Genomic DNA, 19,634 nt, shown 5'->3' on the forward strand with positions numbered 1-19,634 from the left:
TGGCGCTGGGCATGAGAACCGGAGTTCATTTGTGGCGGTGGCAAACCACTCCAGATTGGTCCCTCATGCCTTTTCCGTCGGGCGCTTAGCAGCACGGGGGCGGGGGCTTGTCGTCTTCCTGCTAGTCGCCTTTATTTGACACAATCCACGGTCGGTTGGGAGGTTAAGGTAGTCGAATTCGTGCTAGATTTCAAGGGATTCCTTTAACGCCGCTTAGCACTTCGTTCGTTCGGATGCAAATCTCTGTGCAGAACGTAGGGGTTCACGGCATGCAGCAGCAGGAGCAGCAGCAGCAGCAGCGGACTTTGCAATTTGCTGCGCTTCTATACGCCATCTAAGAAGAGATTCTACGCGGAGCAGGCAGTTTGAAATCGTTTTCTCGCCTTTCTGCAACACTGGCATCAGAAATACATCCCCTCTCACACACACAGACACATCAAACGGCATAACAATGTAGTACGACTTGCCTTCGTTTGACGGAACCCCTCCGGATCTCGGTCCAACTCTTTGAGATTGGGGTTAGCTCTGCTGTTTTTCGGATGTTTGGGGAGAGAGGGAACGCCTCGGGTCGGTAATTGCTTACGAATTAACCGTAATTACGAGCACCAGCAGGATCGAACGCTAGGTTTTGGTTCGGTGGGTGATGAACGGTTCACGACAGAAGGAAGGATGGGTGCGTGTGCATGCGTGTTGTGCTTCTGGGAAAAAGCAAGATTTTCAAGTGATACAACGCCACCACGAGCTGCAGCGGTCCTTGAAAGCGGTCTAAGCGGGCCGGGCAAATGCACTGTCGGCTTCGTGACTGGCCTAACGAAAGCAAAAGTGGTCCAGTGGAGTGCCGAAGGATACACGCTGCAGGATGGTTCGTTCGTGGAACGGGTGCCTGGGTAGGGGTGGAGTCTGCTGCTGAGGGGGTGCAATTGGTGGATGTGGTGCAGGTGACGGATAGGTTGATTACGGTGTAATTGTTGTTACAATTCATCAGTACAACTATGGCGAAATCTTGCTGCAATCGGACACAAACCATTCAATGCATAACTTTAAGAAGAATATGGATTCTTCATACGTTTGTGTGGAAAAGTTTTATTAAAAAAGGGGAAACTAGGGTAATTTGATGTTCAACATCATCGAACAATTGATGCAAAAATTGGCTAAAAAATGCCTGGTATACTAATAAAACATTACTTACTACGATTCCTTCGCGTCATTTGGGCTACTACATATTCCTTTCCAAATAGAATCATATTTTTGTCCACTATTTGCTGCTTTTCTACTGTGCAGGTGTCATCAACTGAAATCCACACTTCAACCTGGCACAGACGAACCATTGCAATGCACATTATCGAACACCTTCCTTGTCCATTCGATCTCCAGTTCCCAAAACGGTGCATAGTCTCATGCCGCAACGCATTGCTTTAATCTGTATCAGTTCAAGGGTGCGTTGGTAGTATCCCCGTTTGCATCTGCATTTGTCCACCATGAGGCGCAAGGTGGTGGTCGCTGTGAAGATGCCAAAGAAGCTACAAAAGAGCTTCATTTAAACATTCGCTTTCGGTGGGGCCCTTTTTTGCGCACTTTATGCGCATATCCCTGTTTCTCTTTCGTCGTACTACGTACGATGCAGTGGTGGTTGCTGTTGCAAGCACACCATGCCACCCGATCCCGAGCAATGTTTACTTTCGCTTATTATTGAAAAGGCGCATTCGTGTGTTTCGCCCTTTAACATGCACCTCAGATCCTAGCCAATTTTCGTACTTCCCTCACGGCGACGACTGGCCCGGTTTGGAAGCTGACTGGCCCGTTCCTAATGCCGATTCCCTTCCCCTGGTTCAACTGTAGCGCAAATGCATTTGCACACCGGTCGCTTTGCATACGATTGCAACTGAACACGGAGCCCGACCACGTCAAGGGAGATGCAGTGCAGCCGGGAGACAGCGAAATAACCGCGCACCGGCTGAGACAGTGAAATTATTCATCTCCCTCGTTCGCGGGCCGCTCGTTGGCTGGGCCGGGCGATGACCGATTGCCGTCGAAATGCAAATGGCTTAAAATGTATCTACATTAGAATTAGATATTATTAGGCTGTCATGTCACCGATGCGATACGGCTGATTATTTTCCTTTCTGCAATCTGACCTCGCGCCATCGCAACGCGGTGAACTGCGTTGCGGATCATTGTGCACGGCCATCCGGCGCGTCTTTTCGAGGAAGTTTAGATCAAAGGGTCTGCAAGGAAGCAGCAGTCTGTTGAGTGTCCGAGGATGGAAATTCAGGATAGGATGGTGCAATCACAAAAAACAGCCCTTTTGAGGGGTTGGCAGAGGGGTTGGCTACAGAGGATTTTTCCATCGTTCGGTAGATGAGCCTGCTGACCTTGACGGTTGCATTCGGTTAAATCTGGAAGCGAAACAGTATTGCTACCGGTATGTCATTACACCCTTGAATAAGAGGTTTGTAAGCTTAAATGTGTGCGTATGTAGTGGAACAAAACAGTACGAAGTTAGACGATAGGTTGATAGCATGGGAATTAATATTATAGGAATAGACTATTGGTTAATCGAAATCTTGTACACCTGGTATTTAGACACATGTACATTTAAATACTAATACAGGAAATTTACTTTATTGTATCTTCTTGAAACCGAGCAAAAGCCGATTTTTTATTTATGTGCTTTGTAACTTCATTACTTAAAACTTCATTTGAGTCCTCCCATGTTAGGAAATAAATGTTGTATTCTTTTCGTGATCTTCGTCAATCAACATGTGTACATTGATGGGTTTTTAGCTATCTCAAAACCAGGATGTATAAGTAACATAGTCAATACATAGGTAGTTCTTTAAACATAGATTTCAAGTATAACACACTTATTACGCATTTATGATTTAGTGCTCTATACTCCTTTTTCTGGTGTGAATTGGTTTCTGATGAACAGTGATGGTCTATTACATGAATACGTCGGATTCTTTCAAAGACCAAATGGGTTCGAATCTCCATTTTTCCTTTAAAAATTCACCTTCTGATTGCGACAAGCATTCGTTATGTGTAGGTGGTTATGTCAAGAAGAAGATTCATCGATGTTGAAAATGATTGTAATATTTATCCTTTTTTAGTTGTAAACCGCATTTTTTTTTTTGCAAAAAGTAGTGATTTTTGGATTTCTGTTTATTGGTACGTGTTGTTTAAAATAAGTCTCTCTACACTATATTTAAACTATGTTATATGTGCTTCAAAATTGAAAGAATCAGAGGTTTGCAATCAAAGAATTCAAAGAAAATAATCTTTTTACATTGACTTCGCTTGATTTTACACCTAATAGTTCAGCAAAATAATTGTTAAAAACGCAACCAAAACTCAACTAAAAAAAGACAGTCAAATGTCACACCAATTACATATTATAGTCTCAAAACAAAAGTGTAGTAGAAGCTTTTATATGTTAACAAACTAACTGACACACGACACAAACTTTCACACCGAACCGGCGACGGGAAGCTCACTGCCGTTGATCACAATATGTCCCGAAGGTGAAGCGTTCGAAGCGACATGACAGTGTGAGCCGCGCCAATCAACAGAGATGTGACGGCCAACATCACTATCACACCTGTGTAAGCCGCCCCGGGAGGCCACCTCATGTGTGTCGCGACGCAGACACAAATAATCCATAAATCATCCATCTGCCTTTGTCGCTGACAGGGCGGCCGTTTCGGCCGGTCTGTGCCGCACGATCGCCCGGAACGATCCCGGGACAACGAAACACGCTCTCTTGCCGTGTACCGGGGACGAGTGATGGTGATTTCACTTTCAAGAGCCTTTCTGCTGACGACATTTCTTCGATTGGCATAGTGTGTAGCAAATCTAAACAAAATACAAAAAAAAAAACACATAAAAATACAAAAGACAACCTAAACGATCGATCGCCGGAATTTGCATCGCGCCGTGCTGGATCAAATGTTAGGAGACAAGGTTTCCTCGATCACTGATCGGCCGACACGAGTCGAATGCTAATTTGATTTTGATTATTGGAAGATAATTTATTTCTCATTCTTTCGCAGAACCATCGCCGGTCGATTTAAATCGTGTGAATCGGCCTGTCCCCTGTCGACAAGACGAAATCGAAGATCAGCAATCGGTGAGCGATGTTCGAAGAACTGAGGCAGCATGTCGTTCACCCTTGGCAAGATGGGTTGAATGGACGCCAGAGAAATGCGAATTGGCTTCTTCAGAGTGAAGTTTGTTTTTATAAAAAATATAAACGAACAATTCTACAAGTATTCAGATGTAGTGAATTAAATTTTCGTTCCCTTTCGTGCGCGAGAATAGAAAAAGGCTGCCAAAACCGAATACAACCGACGATACGGTATTAAACAACAACAAAAAGTGCTGCTCCTGTTCGGTTTACAGTTCGAAAACAGGTGGAAATATAATGAAAAGTACAAAACCGATATTTGCCCTGTCGCTGCACACTGAACTGCAGTTTCACTCAAAGGGATGACACTTTACCTAACCGTTTTCATATTGTGGACAATCGAAATTCACGCGACCACTATTCAAACGACGGGACGGAATTGAATGCAATTGTTTTGCACGCTTGTAACGCTGCAGCACCGTTTGCAATTTGTATGTAAAACTGATAATACAATTTTTCACTTTTCCCTTTGAATCGAACGTTCCGGGAAGGTGGGATGAAAACATAAAAAAAAACGGAAACGCAAAGAACACTCCAATAACTACAAACGTCGGGCGAGAAATGAAAACAAAACGACAGGAAAAATAGAACAAAAATGCGCGTAATACAAGCCACGAGCGGTTTGTTTTTCGGGGCAGGAGGAACAAAATAAAAAAACAAAATCAAATAAAAACAACAGCAGCTACAGCAAACCGAACGAGTGACACAGTTTGCGCCGGTACGAGTGACTCACGTGCACACGTGGCACGAAGGCCGGGCGCTGTGTGAATATGGATCCAATCAAACATTTATAAATTATTAATTTATTCAATTTTCCGTTTCCCTGCATCATCGGGAACTGATGAAAAGCTTTGTTGGTGACATTGGGCTGCCGCCCGAAACCCCGAGCGCCGGTTAACGCCGCGGGCCACGCCGTTCGCCGTGTCCGTTGTTTATGTAAATGGACAAGTCTCTGGGGAGCGTAGGGAAGGAAAACTCTCAACATACGTAAAATACACATGCATATACACACACATACACAAACGGGCATGTCCATCGGATTCTCGCCGAAACTAGCCGGCGGCCAAAATCTGCCCCTGATGCGACGACCGGTGGCGTTTACGCACTCGAGAGCTCACGGAATGCCCTCACACCAGAGCAGACAGTGGAACGCATTGTACACGCAGCATATGTGGATCTTATAGGGCCGATGGATGTGATTGTTTTCGGTGCGAGTGCATCGTGATGCAACCTTCAGATGTTCTTTTGATACGGACGCACTCGTTTTGCTGGGGCCGCCGTCGACGTAGAATCGAGAACATCCCACACACGGTGGGTCCGTTCTGATCGGTCGACCTACGACTGGGAAATCGAATTATTTCTTGCATGCGGGGCCAATGCGTCCGTTAGGGTACCGCGCGTGAAATGCGGGTTTGAAGTTTTAATCAAATTATTCAAATGCTCGAAATGCATTTTTCGAAGTGTGTACTGTTCAAAAGAATGCTGTACCAATGTCTTGATCCTGCTGCTGACGGCTGGCTGCGGCGAGTGGACACAATTCGATTAGATTGTGCATGCAGTTGAGTTTGATGGTGCTTGATGTTTTCTTTTTCTCTTTTCGTTATCGAAACATCAACAGTGTAGGGAAACAGTGTGTAATTCCATTCCATCCCATTTGCTGCACCGTACACATCTCAACTGTTCTCGCTTAGAAGTTGAGAGCTACTACTCGAGGGACTGTAGGGAATTGAGTAATGCAAGGTTGGTTAAATGAATATGGAGGAAAACTGGTTAGTTTTGGTTGTACATCGGCTTACCTGGACATTCCTTTTTAGAAGTAAATACATGGGTGTGGGTAAAAAGAGAACAATAATGTTGGTTTACGGCAGTGTTTGCATTATGACAACTATATTAGCTTTTAAATTTTCTGTAATTGATTTGGCATTAGGCACTTAAGGTAAATTTTCTATATATTCTTCTTCTATTTTCTATAATATTAACCCATTCAGTGATTTCCCCGAGTAAGACTCGGGCTGTCCTTTTGTTCTCCGTTTCGATTGAATCGTCGCGTGGGGGAAAGGGTGATAAAACAATTATAATGACACATTATGCACATAATATTTTAAGTAAAGCAACATATTGCAGAATGGGCCCAATTTTTTTAAACTGTTTGACTTTATTTCAAAATGGGTTTGTGAATTTTCTAAAAAATCGTGGGACTGTCAAAGAGTTAATTTATTAAGATCAGTGAAGGCATGAAATTTATTAATTCAATTGCTAGTGTCCGCCCAAGGCTTAACAATATTTCATTTATTTTAAATAAGGAGAAAAAGGAATGGAAAGAAGAAGGAGAAGAAGAATAATCTATCATTAGTCTATATATTGTGATGAGTTTCATGAAATAAAAAAAATGTATAAAAAGGAGAGGCCATTTAGATAATCGATTAAGTCAGACACAAACACTGCATGTTGTAAAATGTAGTATTGCAGGTTTTTACAAAGAGATTAGTTACATAACCAAAATACATAGTTCAATTATACAAACATAAAAGCGATACAACTGTATCCGATTAATCTTATTGTTCCATTGTCGAATCTCGAATCAATTCAACGAGGTGGGAAAATGAATTGCAATGTGAACTTTTTCGTACAAATCAACAAAAATAAAAACATTAGTTGACGTCAAGATGACGTCAACATCAAGAATAGAATAAGTCTGCAAATAATGTATTGTTCGGACAAGTTTTATTATCATTTAATATGTTGTAGTCTGCTTTTTTCATGTTTAGTTATACTTATACTGAGGATGATGTATTTCTGAGGTTGCTTCTAATCCGAAAAGCTAAAATGGCAAAAAATGAAACAATGAGCTTCATTTTCATTAAAGAATCGTTGATGTAACCTTAAATTTAATGCACTTCGTGATTCATAACTATTAGTCGATGGTTGTACTTGCGTGTGAGTTTGTGTAGTAAATATTATTTAAACAGCATGTAGTGCATTCATCTCGTGCACACACATATGCACTCACAACTATCTAAAGCACCACTAAAATTGATGATGTCTGTACAATTAAAACTTATCATTTGCCTGCCCATTTGTAACATTGTGCCTGCCGCAGCGTTATGTCCACGCAATAGTTTGAGTGTATTTTTATTTCACAAAATTACCGGCATTACGAAGGGTCGTAAATTTTGTCTCATTTTCCACTGGCAGAAGTGTGCGTTCGGCTTCCGAGAATAAAATCTTCGTCGCCGTATAATGACCACCGACAAATATTGCAATTATAAATGTGAACGCAAAACAAAGACAGAAATGGAATACTTTCAGCTCAAACCTTGCGTTTTTCCACCATCACCACCACGAACCGTTTTCCCGAAACCACCTGTTCTGTTTGCAAGCTGCGCCCGGCAAGATGCTCTCTCGAGATAGTCGGCTGCATTTATTATTATTTAAATTAGCCTAATAAAAGTGTGCAAATAACTGTGGCCGGTGTGGCGAAAAGCTCACTCGCTGGCCACTACCGCCCGGGACCGGGACCGCAGGCATACGAAAGGCAAAAGATCCGCCGCTTTTCAACGGTCAACGGACGCGTTGCCGGGCGGCGGTAGGTGTACACCCCATTACCGGACGCCGAAGGATCCTTTCAAGCGCGGTGCGAAGCAATAAAAGTTCCTCCAGCGTTCGGCTCATTCAGCATTCGACAAGTTTTATTGGCAATTTCTGCCGGCAACTTCTTGGTTCACCAAGCAGCGCTCCCCCCATCGGTGGCCACCGAGCCGATTCGCTGCTAGGAGTGGAGCAGAAGCGGTACATTTCCGTTGCTGATTATCATTCAATTAAGCAGGGAATCGTACGCGCTTGTTTGCTTGCCCAAGGTGCGGCCAAATGCAACTGCACTTTTGCGGCCTGGCGTCGAGGTATGGGGGACTCGCTCGCGTACTCGACACGCACGGACAGTGTTGATTGATTTCTTCGGCGTTGTAGTGTATGGAACGCGTAGAGCGCTGCGGGAGGTGTTACAATGTAAATAACAAAACTGCTCAACTGATGTGACAGAGGCACACAGCCGAACAAACATACAAACAAACAAACAAAAAATGGGATTACACACCGCGACGGCAAGTAAACACACAGTGGCTTACAGTAGCGCATAGTGAGAGTGAGAGAGAGCGACCAGCAAACAATTGCGCATTCTTTGCGCCGATTCCAACCGATCCCAGGCACAATACACTTCTAACAGTGCCTTCCTTCCCACCAGACAGTAACATTAATCCGCTTAAAGGCTTCGAATCCTTCGCTAAATCCTTCCACAATCCCTGCCAAACAATGGGCAACGAAGCCGACAAATCGACTCTGAACTGCTGGGTGGCGGTCCTGTATGTTTGGTCCTGCAGCATCACCAGGATAACAAAATACGTGTGGAGAGCTGCCAGCACCTTGGTCGAATTTGTGGCGATGATGCTATCGGTTTGAAACAATTCAATCGGAATCGTTTTGCACATCTCTTTCCAGCGGATACCGCTCGCTTGACATGGAGACAATCCCGCTCGTCCGCGTCGTCCGTTTGAAGGATAAAAATTGATACAGCATTGAAGGGTTCTGGTGGACTGTGTTTTGGGCATTACCTCGTTCGTGAGCGTTTTTTTTTTTGTATCGTTCCAATCAACCAAGCAACGGTGGTGTAACTGTTGGTTTGGTCTTCCTGTTTCGAATTTCCAGACCGAAACAGAATCTGGTACAGCAAACGAAAGGGAGAATAAAAAAAAAATCCAATGTACAAGCCACAGGCGCCACCGATTTGTGCAATGTAAATGAAGAGGATAAGCGAACATTGAGAGGCAGCTGCATTTCAAAAAGTCATAAATATAATTGGTATTTTGAAGATTTATGAATCGTTTCATTTTCATCTGTAAACTAACTCTGAAAAACTTATTCGTAAAGTTGTTTACTGTCTTTTGAATTCGATTTGTGTAAAGGCCGTTTCAACTAAATCTAATAGCTCTAATTAAGCAATATTTATCTTCAGGTTGCGCTATTAATACAGACCAAGAAGAGTTGACCAGTACCTAAGTCGAACTTATTGGTTTTTAGCCAACATATAGCTTATTTTCGTGTGTTGTTTAGATGGTAGGAATTATTTGATTTGACTACTAGATTTGACCACTAGATTAATAATTTGATAAAAATCTGACTGATTATAGAAATTTTTAAGCTTTTTGAATGGTTTATAAAATTAGACCAATAGTGAATTTATTTTACATTTGACATTTGATGTATCAAATCAGTACAATTTGCTCAAAAAACATGTTTAGAATACCGCTTATCTCCAGATTTGCCTATGACAGATATCATGTATCTCGGGGACTACCTGGTCGAAACAAATTTGTATTTAGCTTTAGTGAATATTCCGGAAAAGTATTAAACAAATCTCATAAGTCTACAAAATATAAAATATCGAGTAAATATTATAGTTTATTTATTTAAAATCCAGTAATAGTGCCACCAATCCTTGGCTTACCCCGTTTAAAATAAATTTAAATTGTATACAGCCACCAATGGCCATATAACAAGGACAGGAATAAACAAACTGATGTCTATATTAATGACATATTCTAGAAAGATCTTTAGGTTGTTCTATATTAGCCATTAACGAAAATGTTTTGAAGTATTTACACCGGCATTCACAATCTCATGACAGCTACTCAGTATTCTTGCAAAATTCCCCTAGTCGATTGCAACACTCCCCTATATGATTGCAAACTTCTACAGCTTGCAAGTAACATTCCCCTACTGATTTGCAACATTCCTCTAAGTGATTGAACTATTCCCTTATATGATTCGAAACCCTGTAATGTACCTTTTAAGCTGCAAGGTTTGTTTATGTCAAAGCATTTAATGGAATGTGTTTTAAAATTTAATTTTCCCTGCTAATTCCAAGTATAGGAGACATTGTCTGGTTAGAGCAGGTTATTTGCGAGTAGCATTTATATGCATTTCAAATGGAAAGCAATCAGCAGCTATTCTACACATTTTTTGTTGCTCTTTTCAAAGGCTGCTTGTTCAAGTATTGTGTTCTTAGCATATTACCTGCAAACATTCAATAGCAAAATGTGTAGCTTACGTGAACATAGCAAATCAGGATAAGCGATCATGGTTCAAGATTTTTTTAAATAATTCATTGCAAGACTAGTATGACTGAAAAATCTCTTAGTTACTTGTAAAGTAGTGCAATACAAACCGAAACCAAACGTATTACACACAAAAATTAACCTCCCATTTGATATAACCAGACTGGAATTAAAAGAAAATGTAAACAACATTTACTTACGACTTAATAAACACGGAATATTTTGATCAAAGGTAAAAGGTATAAACAAATGGATAATAAGTCTATGTGCCGTGACATTATGACCAATTCCACCCATCAATCGCTGTAACACTGTCCACTGTGAGCCGATGGACGACCACAGCCGCAAATGGGCCAATGGTTTGGCATTTGTCCATCCAATTGTTACCAAACCATTTCAGCATAAACAGAATCCGCGAAACCAATGCCTGGGGATGAGGATGGACCAGCTAGGACGGTGGATCCTGCCGGAATCCCGGAATCCCACCACAAAGGATACGTTGATTATGTTGGTCAGCACACCCACCGATCCAGGCCGGGAGCATGTGTTGTTGTTGATATTGTTGTTGGGATTGGACGGACGAGTCGAGCGCCAGCGACTTTCCGGTCCGGTCGCATAATGCCGTTCATAAACAATTGAAATATAATTATTTGGATTGGATTTAGTTAGTACTACATTTTGTGGCCAGCCCAGTGCGCGCCGTGTTAGTTTCTGTTGGCTCAGCCGGCTGTGTGGTTTGTTATTTTTTCGCCCCTGATGACGACGGGCGTGGATGTGATGTTTGTTTCTCTCTCTCTGTGGGTGTGTGTTTTTTTTGTCGCACTGCATGCCGGTGTGATGTTGTTGCTGATGGGCGTCCAGTTTTACAGTTCACTTTCGAGCACCATCTGTCATCGGGTGCTTCCAGTTCCGGCGCTTGATACTTCCCTGCAGGATCCCTTCCCGCGGCACCTGGACCTGACAGCTCCCAATACCGATCCCCACGGCCATATGTTGAACTGAGCGCCCTTGGGGAGGGAGGAAGGAGAGTATGATGGACCGTGGAACGGGTTTCCGTTCGTTCCGGCGCGGTGGCGCTCGAGTGGAAGTAAGTGATTTTTTGTCCCCGACCCGAACTCCAACTGCAACTGCAACATTGGAACCAAACCAAACGCTCGTCCGGATGCGTTAGACCGTGCACCGAGTAGCCCCGCGGGATCCAGCCACGATAGCGCACGATAGGAGCAGGAGCAGCACAGTTGCACGCCAAAAACAAAACAAAAAAAAAAACAACAACAACATGTATATATTTAAACCGTGCAATTCCAACTGCGATTGTGCGTTTGGTGTGTGGTGGGAGGCCGGATCGGCGGCTCTTGTCATCCCCAGCATCCAGGACTTTGGGTGCATTTTTTGCAGCTGTTGCTGTTGTTGGCGTTCGTGTCCCCTCCGTTCTGTTCGTTCGCTGTGAGAACGGATGACATTGAATTGGAGTTGCGGCGACTTGCAAACCGGACTGGATCACGAGGCGAGGCCGCCCAGTGGGTGCATAAATTGTAGGTAGATTGTTTATCGCGCATCGAGTGACAATGACAATCACAACATAATTACGGCTACACACAAACACACACTACTGGCCCCGTACGGATGTGCTGTCGCAGAGAGGATTCCGTTCGAATAATTAAACACAAATATTGGAAGCGTTTAAGAGAGAGAGCGAGCGTAAAAAAGGAAAAGACTGTACTGGCCCGCACCGGAAGATGAGTCGACGGGTAACAAAAAGCGGCGGTGATGGGCGCTGCAGCTTGCCCGTTGATGGACATGGCCCGCCAGGTCCTCAGGTCGAGATGTGGGCAAACGATGATGAAGATTGAACGCGCTTCACACCTTTTCCATTCTCGTCAAACACCCGGCGAAAAGTATTGAAATGTAGAATAAGAATAAAAAAAATGGGAGTGTAATGTACGCTCGCTTCTGTCATTTTATTTCGAATTGCTGGACAGTTGGTGGGACAAAGTGCAAGGTGCATAATAGCTTGTTTCAATGTTCCAGTTCCCCTTTTCCGAAGTTTTTGCATATTTGCCAGTACACACCATTTGATGATCTGCTTTCCCTGGCGTACATCAAATCACCCGAGGACATCGGATTATGTTCTCCCATCCGGTTCACGATTGTGGTGTTCGCTCCCAGCCCACTCTAGTCAGGGGCGTTTTGTCGCACAAGAGTAATTATAAAACAATTTAAGGCAAACTACAAACACTCACACACACACACACGTATATACTACAAAATGAAACACAAATAATGTAATCTATTTTCCACCGAGCCGGGATGATCCGGGTTTGCTTTTTTGTTGCACCGCCTTCTTCTTCTTGTTCCTCTCCGGGGAATGCATTTTGCTGCAGCTCCCCCTTTTTCGCCCTGCCCGGTGCTCAGTACAGTGGGGTGGGAGATAGAGATGATTGGGTGCATCAGCAGAAATAATGCAGTAGCAAATAGAACGCGAACGGAGCGGAAGCAGACAAGCAGGCGTGAGCGACGGCAATGAATCAGCTATCGGGAAGATAAATGTTATTTAAGAATTTGAATAAAATCGATTGGAATATGATATCTCACCTCTTTCTCACTCGCTCTCCGTCCCCCTTGAGCTCAATTCAGACCGTGACCGTTTGATCGGAGTTTTTGTAGTTGCCGTTGTGTTTGCCAATGTTTAATTTTGCCGGTGCCGATCAATGACGATTATTGTGTGTGCGCTGGTTGTGGGCGAAACTTAATAGCAGCCGCGTGGATAATGTAGCGTTTCTGGTCTCTCTGCTCCCCGGGCATCCCTGCTTCGAGTGATTAGCCCCTGCTGATTGGAGCTGCGTTTGCCGAGGCGATGTCGGTTGATGATGGCGTGCCGGTAATCCCTGCAATTGATGTCGATCGCTTGTGTCGAGTCGGGCAAGCCAAAATCGCTCCAGCCGGTCCGCGTTACATCGTGTGCGATCAACGTCGGGTATGTATGGATTGTTGAACGGTTGATTAGCGAGATTTGCCGAGCGAGAACACGTACGAATCATGGTAATGTTGTGTAGGACCGGGGGCAAAAGGTGCGCAAAATAAAAATTATCGTGCATCAAAAACAAAGCGTAATTTATGTATTCATCAACGGCATGTAATGGATGTAATGTTATTTTTTGTAATTAAAAAATCAATTTTATTGTGGTTTAATGCATGAGCTTGGTGTTTACTTGAAAAATAGCTGTAATTTTTAATTATATAATAATCAAAATATGCCTTTCTGAAATCAATAATGTACCGTGTGATATGTGATGAATTAAAAAAAATAGCAATAGCATAAAATGTATCATATTCTTCAATGTTCAGTCATGGATTTAAACATTATTGACTATCATGTTAACCAATCTGCATATGAGATACTAACCTAGAACCATCGCGATTCCAACGCGGGAATTCAGCTACTGAACCACGGATAGATGACGTAGCACTGAGCGATACACTGTTAAAACGAAGTAATTAGGATAAAAAATTATTCTATGATAAAGGTACACACATACCCATGGACGTCCTAGTATCCGTGAATTGTTCAGGGGCTAAGTTGTTATTTTATGAATAATAAACGGTAATTAGTAACCTATAAACTTCATTGAAATTTCTCAACAATTGTACAGATTTTAACACAAGGGAGATGTTTTACCATTGAAATGTACTTATTGAATGAAATTTATGTAGCTGAAACATAACATCCTCTTTGTTCGCTATCTGCAATAAAATGTAAGTAACATTCGATTGTAAGAATATTTTTTGCACACTTGCACACCTAGCAACGAAAACTAAACTCTAGCATCTAAGTGCACACCGCTGGTGAAGCATTTTGCAGACAGTTTTCAATGATATCGCTCGTCAAACGTTTTCTCGCCACTATCAACCTGTCTCGCAGCACGTTTCCCGTGCAAGAGATCTTATCACGACCCGCTCTTGCAAAGGAATAGGGTGAAACGTAATGAAATTTTCCTTCCAAAAACTTCCCCAAAAGAAGGTTTAAAATTTACCCCATAGCCCACACAGCCAACCAACGTCGCTTGGAAAATGAGCTTCACTATTGTTCGGTCAGGCAAAGGACCGCACGGTTAGCAATTGCTTCTTCGCGCTTCACTGTTTCGTTCTGTAGCCGGTTAGTTGCCGACTCCTTTAACCCATCCTTGATGAGCTGCATGTTTATGTTTGCTCCGGCTTTGCGCCCTGGCACAATCGATTGCTGGAGTTTCTTATCGTATCGATGCTTCCCATTTCACAGCACCCACACACATGCTCACGTTTGCGACGGTTCGTGCCTGAGCCACGCTCTCGGTACCGTGCTGCATGATTACGGGGTTTCCACGGCACGAAGGACAGACTCCAATTGAGAGAGAAATAAAAAAAAAAGAAAACTTCCCGAAGTACGAAAGCATCAAGCCCGCGTTCGCTGGCATCTTTCGGTGAAGCGTACAATGCACAGTTTTGTTTTCCACCGTACGGCTTGTCGCATTTTATGGCAATTTCCCCCGTACAGTGCAAAGTGAAGATTCGTTCTCGCGCCACGGATATGCAGCATCACGATCTCAGCATCATGATTGCCTGTACTTCTGGTAGTACTTTGCACACAACGACGCAAGAGTGAGAGAAGACAAAACGGGGTAGAAAACCACCTATTTTCTACCTTGCAGAGGACCGTTTCAGAAAGGTAGAGGGCCAAGGACCGATTACCGGGTCTGGAGACTGGATGGAACCGCATCAGCACGACTCATCTCCGCCACCATTCCGGTTCATATCCTTGCACAGTACAATGCGACCGGCTCAAACTGTGGCTCATCCAGCTGGGAAGAAGAAATCGCGTCTACGAACGGTGAAACCATTGAAAACTCTTCTCCTCCATTGTGCTAAACTAGTCAACCTAATTTTGCCATCCTCACAGCGTCCTTACTCCGATGGAAAAGGGAAAAGTGCATCTCTCTATTCGAGTCCCGCTGCCAGGATTGATAAAACTATGCCTCAATACCGACGACCGTAATTAAATGTTGTTTGGATGGCAAAGTTCAGACTGATCCGATGAAATCAAAGAGAGAGAGAGAGAGAGAGAGAGAGAGAGAGAGAGAGAGAGAAAGGGGGTGAGGAGCCAGAGAAATTGACGCAGCGTTGCGTTCAGCTACTTATTTCTTGAACTTCACCACCATCTGGTTGTTGGTGGTAAAAATAACTAAATAAACACATCGTTTCGGACGCATACATTGGCGAGCACAGCGACTCGAAATACAGCACGCACGACGGAGTTCAGTAATAATATTAATAATTTATTTATGTTTGTTTGTTTGTTTGTTTGTTTGTTTGCTTTGTTCCACTTTATTTCTCTTTTACCGGAGGTTGTTTCCCTCAAACTTACAGCAGTAAAACAGCGTTTTGCGGCGTATGACGAATCAAAGATACTTTTCCTTGGGTCTTGCTCTGAATTTTCTTCTTGCTATTTTGCACATGCTACACTTGACGTTTAGCATGTGTGTTTTCGTTAGCTGTGCTGCCCATCGCTTCCATCAAACACGTTCTACTTACTTCATCTTTTGTTAAAACATTATTCGCAGCACACGTTTCGTCATCAATAGATGGTGTACTGGAGCCGGATAAGGGTGTTTTTTTTTGTTATTTTGATTCTTAACTGTTGCTGTTGCATTTGCATTTACACGCCTCGTCTCATTACTCCGTCATCAGCGGACGTTTTTTCATTTTATTTTGATATTGAACCGGGTAAAATGTACATATCGTGTTGTGACTCTATGCTATGTACACCTTTGCTGTAACTGTTTTCTGTTGGCTGTAACTGTTTTTGTTCTTCCCTTTGTTGAGATAATTTCTGGGCAATTATGTATGGTACACGTGCATTTCTAGCTTTTGATTTAAGTTTAACGTTTTGTTTCTTGTTTCTTTCTTTGACTGTCCTTCTTGTTGGAGTAATATTTTACAAGACATGGTTTGTGCAAAGCGAAATGTTAAGGGTTTTATTCTCTCAGAAAGAGTTGACTGCACACCAGTATATATGCACATAGTTGTTTTTTTCTTTATACTCAGAAATAAACGTACATTCACGCGGCACCACTGATGTTACGGTTGTGTTAAAAAAAAGTCTCTCGAACAGCGTATCAATAGACATTGCCAGTTCTATGTAATTTGATCTATTTGTTTTCAAGCTGGATGACGATGATGCATCAAATGGTTTGCTTGTTCTACTTTTTCTACATTATAGTACAGCTTGCAACAGTGTGTGAAATGTGAAGGACTAATGAAGGTTTGATGAGTGGAGAAAATGGGATTACATTGTATTTCGCTGCGTAAAATATAGCTCTCAGCTGTATATCTGCCTTGTAATTACATTAGGTTTTCTCTTCGCTTTTCAATTGGAACATTACACCCTTGCTTCTACAACTGTCTTCTGCCTGTACAACACCTTTTCCATTACGTGCACATTTAAGGGGCCGGGCGCAGGAACTCCTCGGGGGTATTTGTTTCGTCAAGGCGGATCTGTTTTTTAATGTTTAAATTCGACTGCAGGATGGCTAAAGCATTTTGACTTCCAACCCCTAACCGTACCCCCTTTGCTCATCTGCCCTGCCCCTGTAATTATCTTCCAATCTCGTTCCTGACACTGCTGCTGAACATAACGATAAACGAATCTCTCTACAGACTAACTTAGCGAACTAGAACCAATCAAACTTAGCGCAAACTAAACCATTCGTTAACTTGTACGATCGTGTGCAGCTGTGTGTGCGGGTGCGCACATAAAACAAAAGCAATATAATTACTTTTTTTGTAAAACGAAAGAGCAAGAAAAAAAGGCACCGAAACGAGAGTACAGCAACATGGGATATCGCTCCAAGTGGCGGAGTCTATCATCCCGCCCCCGGATCACGGGACACAAGCACGGCGATCTACCTACAAGCTACAAATTGAACAAATATGCAGTACTGCGCACGTATCACAATTCAATTCTTTACTAGCCATAACACAATCGCTCGCCGTTGTAACAGATTTGCCTTCGAATTTCTTAATCTCTTTCCGTCATCTTCCATGGGAGATGAACCTCTGAATTTCCTGCCTTCCATTCGCACACGAGAGTAAAACGCAGACATAACAAGAAAGTGATCTGCTTTCCCGACTTCGCAATTCCGGTGTGTCTGCCTTTCTGCCAATGAGTTTCTGTTTGCTTTTTTTTGAGATTTTGGTTCCAAGTGATCGAACCATGCTACACACAACACACACCCGTTTACTATTTTCATTACGTTTTACACTATTAAAAACAGGTTTGAATTTTGGTGGGAAATCGGGCGCCAAGTAAAGAACGCGCGCCATTCGTTTCGATGAAGGTTTGGTTTTAGCTTTTTTTTCCAACAGCAATGATCGTAACGGGGCGTTACTCACAGAAAATGGGAAACCGTTCGCCACACACATAATCACATACGATCACACACACATACACGCTCACATAGATTGATTTACATACAACGAGCCGTGTGCGTACTGTTTCGTTTTGTTCGGTTTGCCTTGTTTTGTTCCTACCGTTTAGCTGTGTTTTTGTTTTCCAAACAAAAAAATCTAATATTTATCCTGTACACAACATTTTGTATCACAGTGTAGACCTTCGTTGCACGATCGAAAAATATCAATAATCATGTTTTCTGTTCGACAGGGGTTTCTTTCCCTTCCCGCTGTTCACTTGCGCCTCCGGCAATGATTTTTTTGTTTCATTTGCTTCTAGTTTGTTCTACCACAAAGGGCGAAGGTAATTTAACGCTTAGATAGCACTTACGAGGGTGGGAGTTTCTCCAGTGCAACCCGCCGTGTGGGCCGTTGACGAGTGGGTTGGATTTTTGTTTTGTTTCCGGGTGCGCCTTTTGTGCATCGATAAGGAACGAAAGCTGGATCTCTTGCAAAGCTCCAGTAGCAACAGCTGGGGACGACTAGGTAGCATCTTTCGGGCTTGCAGATGATTGATGTGAAATTCCAATCGATCTGTTTTGAAGAAACGGAAAAGAATCGAGAAAAGGTGTATTAGTATGATGATGAATAAAATGCAAATTATTTGAAACACTCGAAATAAAACTACAATTTAGAGGGAACGGCTTAATGTAACTTTGCGATCTAGTGATGTTTGATCTGATGATGATTTTTCTAAGATTTTTTGATTTTTTCTAAGTTGATATCTAATTTTAAAATAATTCTTATGATATACAAGGTAAGTCTGTATTCATGCGTCAGATTTATATATTTCCAACATTCACGTTAAATATCCACCTCAAATTTCTAACGTTCAACATTAAGTTTTGGGAGTGTTTACAATACTAGACCATGTGATGTGCTGTTCAACTATCAGTTCATACAGCAACGGTGTAACTACATACATAGATAGACATCTTTTCTGGTCATAGTTGCTTCAAACATTACATGAAAACATTAGAAATATTTTTTCTTCGGGATATATTTAGCGTCGGAGCTGTATATATCTTGTGAAAACATTGGAACCAAGGAAAACTAATTTTCATTGCAAAGTAGATCACATTCTCGTAATATTCGTAACATTATTTTGTACAATAGGTTTAATAATATGAGTTCTGCGCATAGTTGTATAACTCATAATCTTTATACATCTTGTAGCATCTTTAATCATCTTTTAAAATGGATATAAAAATTATTGCATAATACCTTTCATAGTACTGAACGATATCCATCACAATGATTAGAGTATGAGGTTTGTGTAAGTCTGTGTGTTGAAGGACTGCAAACTAAATTTACAGCCAGATAAACCAGACGCATATAGTTATCGTTTTTTTGTTTTGTTTTCTGGGTTTGTCATATCATCAAGCACAATGCACAAAACCGCTCGAACAAAGGAACGAAACTGCTGAAACAACACACCGGCCCAGAAGAGAGACCTCACAGCCAGTTGAAGCAATAAAAAAAGCAATTCCCACAAATGGAAACCCATAAAATTATCTCTGAAAACTAGTAAAATTCACTAGCCCGTAATGGCCGATCAGTACCGGAACCGGTTCCATTACCTTCTGCCCTGCGCACCGTTGCAACCGTTGTTCGGCCACGATGGAACGGTGTGTCTTTGGCTAAAATCCATCTATGGCGTCTTTTCATCGGCACCACCGCGGTAACAAACGCCGGCGAAGAAGTTGATCCCACCCCACACAGTGTGCAACATTAGTGGAGTTTGATGCGCCAACTCCCAGCTCGCATCGCTCGCATTCCGTGTTTCATGCCGGTTATGTGTATGTGAGAGCTGTAGAAAAACCGCAACTACACCACGGCATCGCGCACCCGCCGTG

The 19,634-nt window shown here is 42.6% G+C and overlaps 1 protein-coding gene across 9 annotated transcripts in view; it reads right to left on the reverse strand.

The window, feature by feature from the left end:
- Positions 1–15,584: 15,584 nt before the first annotated feature.
- Positions 15,585–19,634, reverse strand: part of LOC1270904 (uncharacterized) — a 90,044-nt gene continuing 85,994 nt past the window's right edge. For all 9 annotated transcript variants that reach the window (XM_061649168.1, XM_061649164.1, XM_061649166.1 and 6 more), the window contains one exon: positions 15,585–18,312. The gene's annotated coding sequence lies outside the window, so the exon portion shown is untranslated. The remainder of the gene's footprint in view (positions 18,313–19,634) is intronic.

This window comes from Anopheles gambiae, chromosome 2 (genome assembly GCF_943734735.2).
Source record: "Anopheles gambiae chromosome 2, idAnoGambNW_F1_1, whole genome shotgun sequence".
Taxonomy (NCBI): domain Eukaryota; kingdom Metazoa; phylum Arthropoda; class Insecta; order Diptera; family Culicidae; genus Anopheles; species Anopheles gambiae.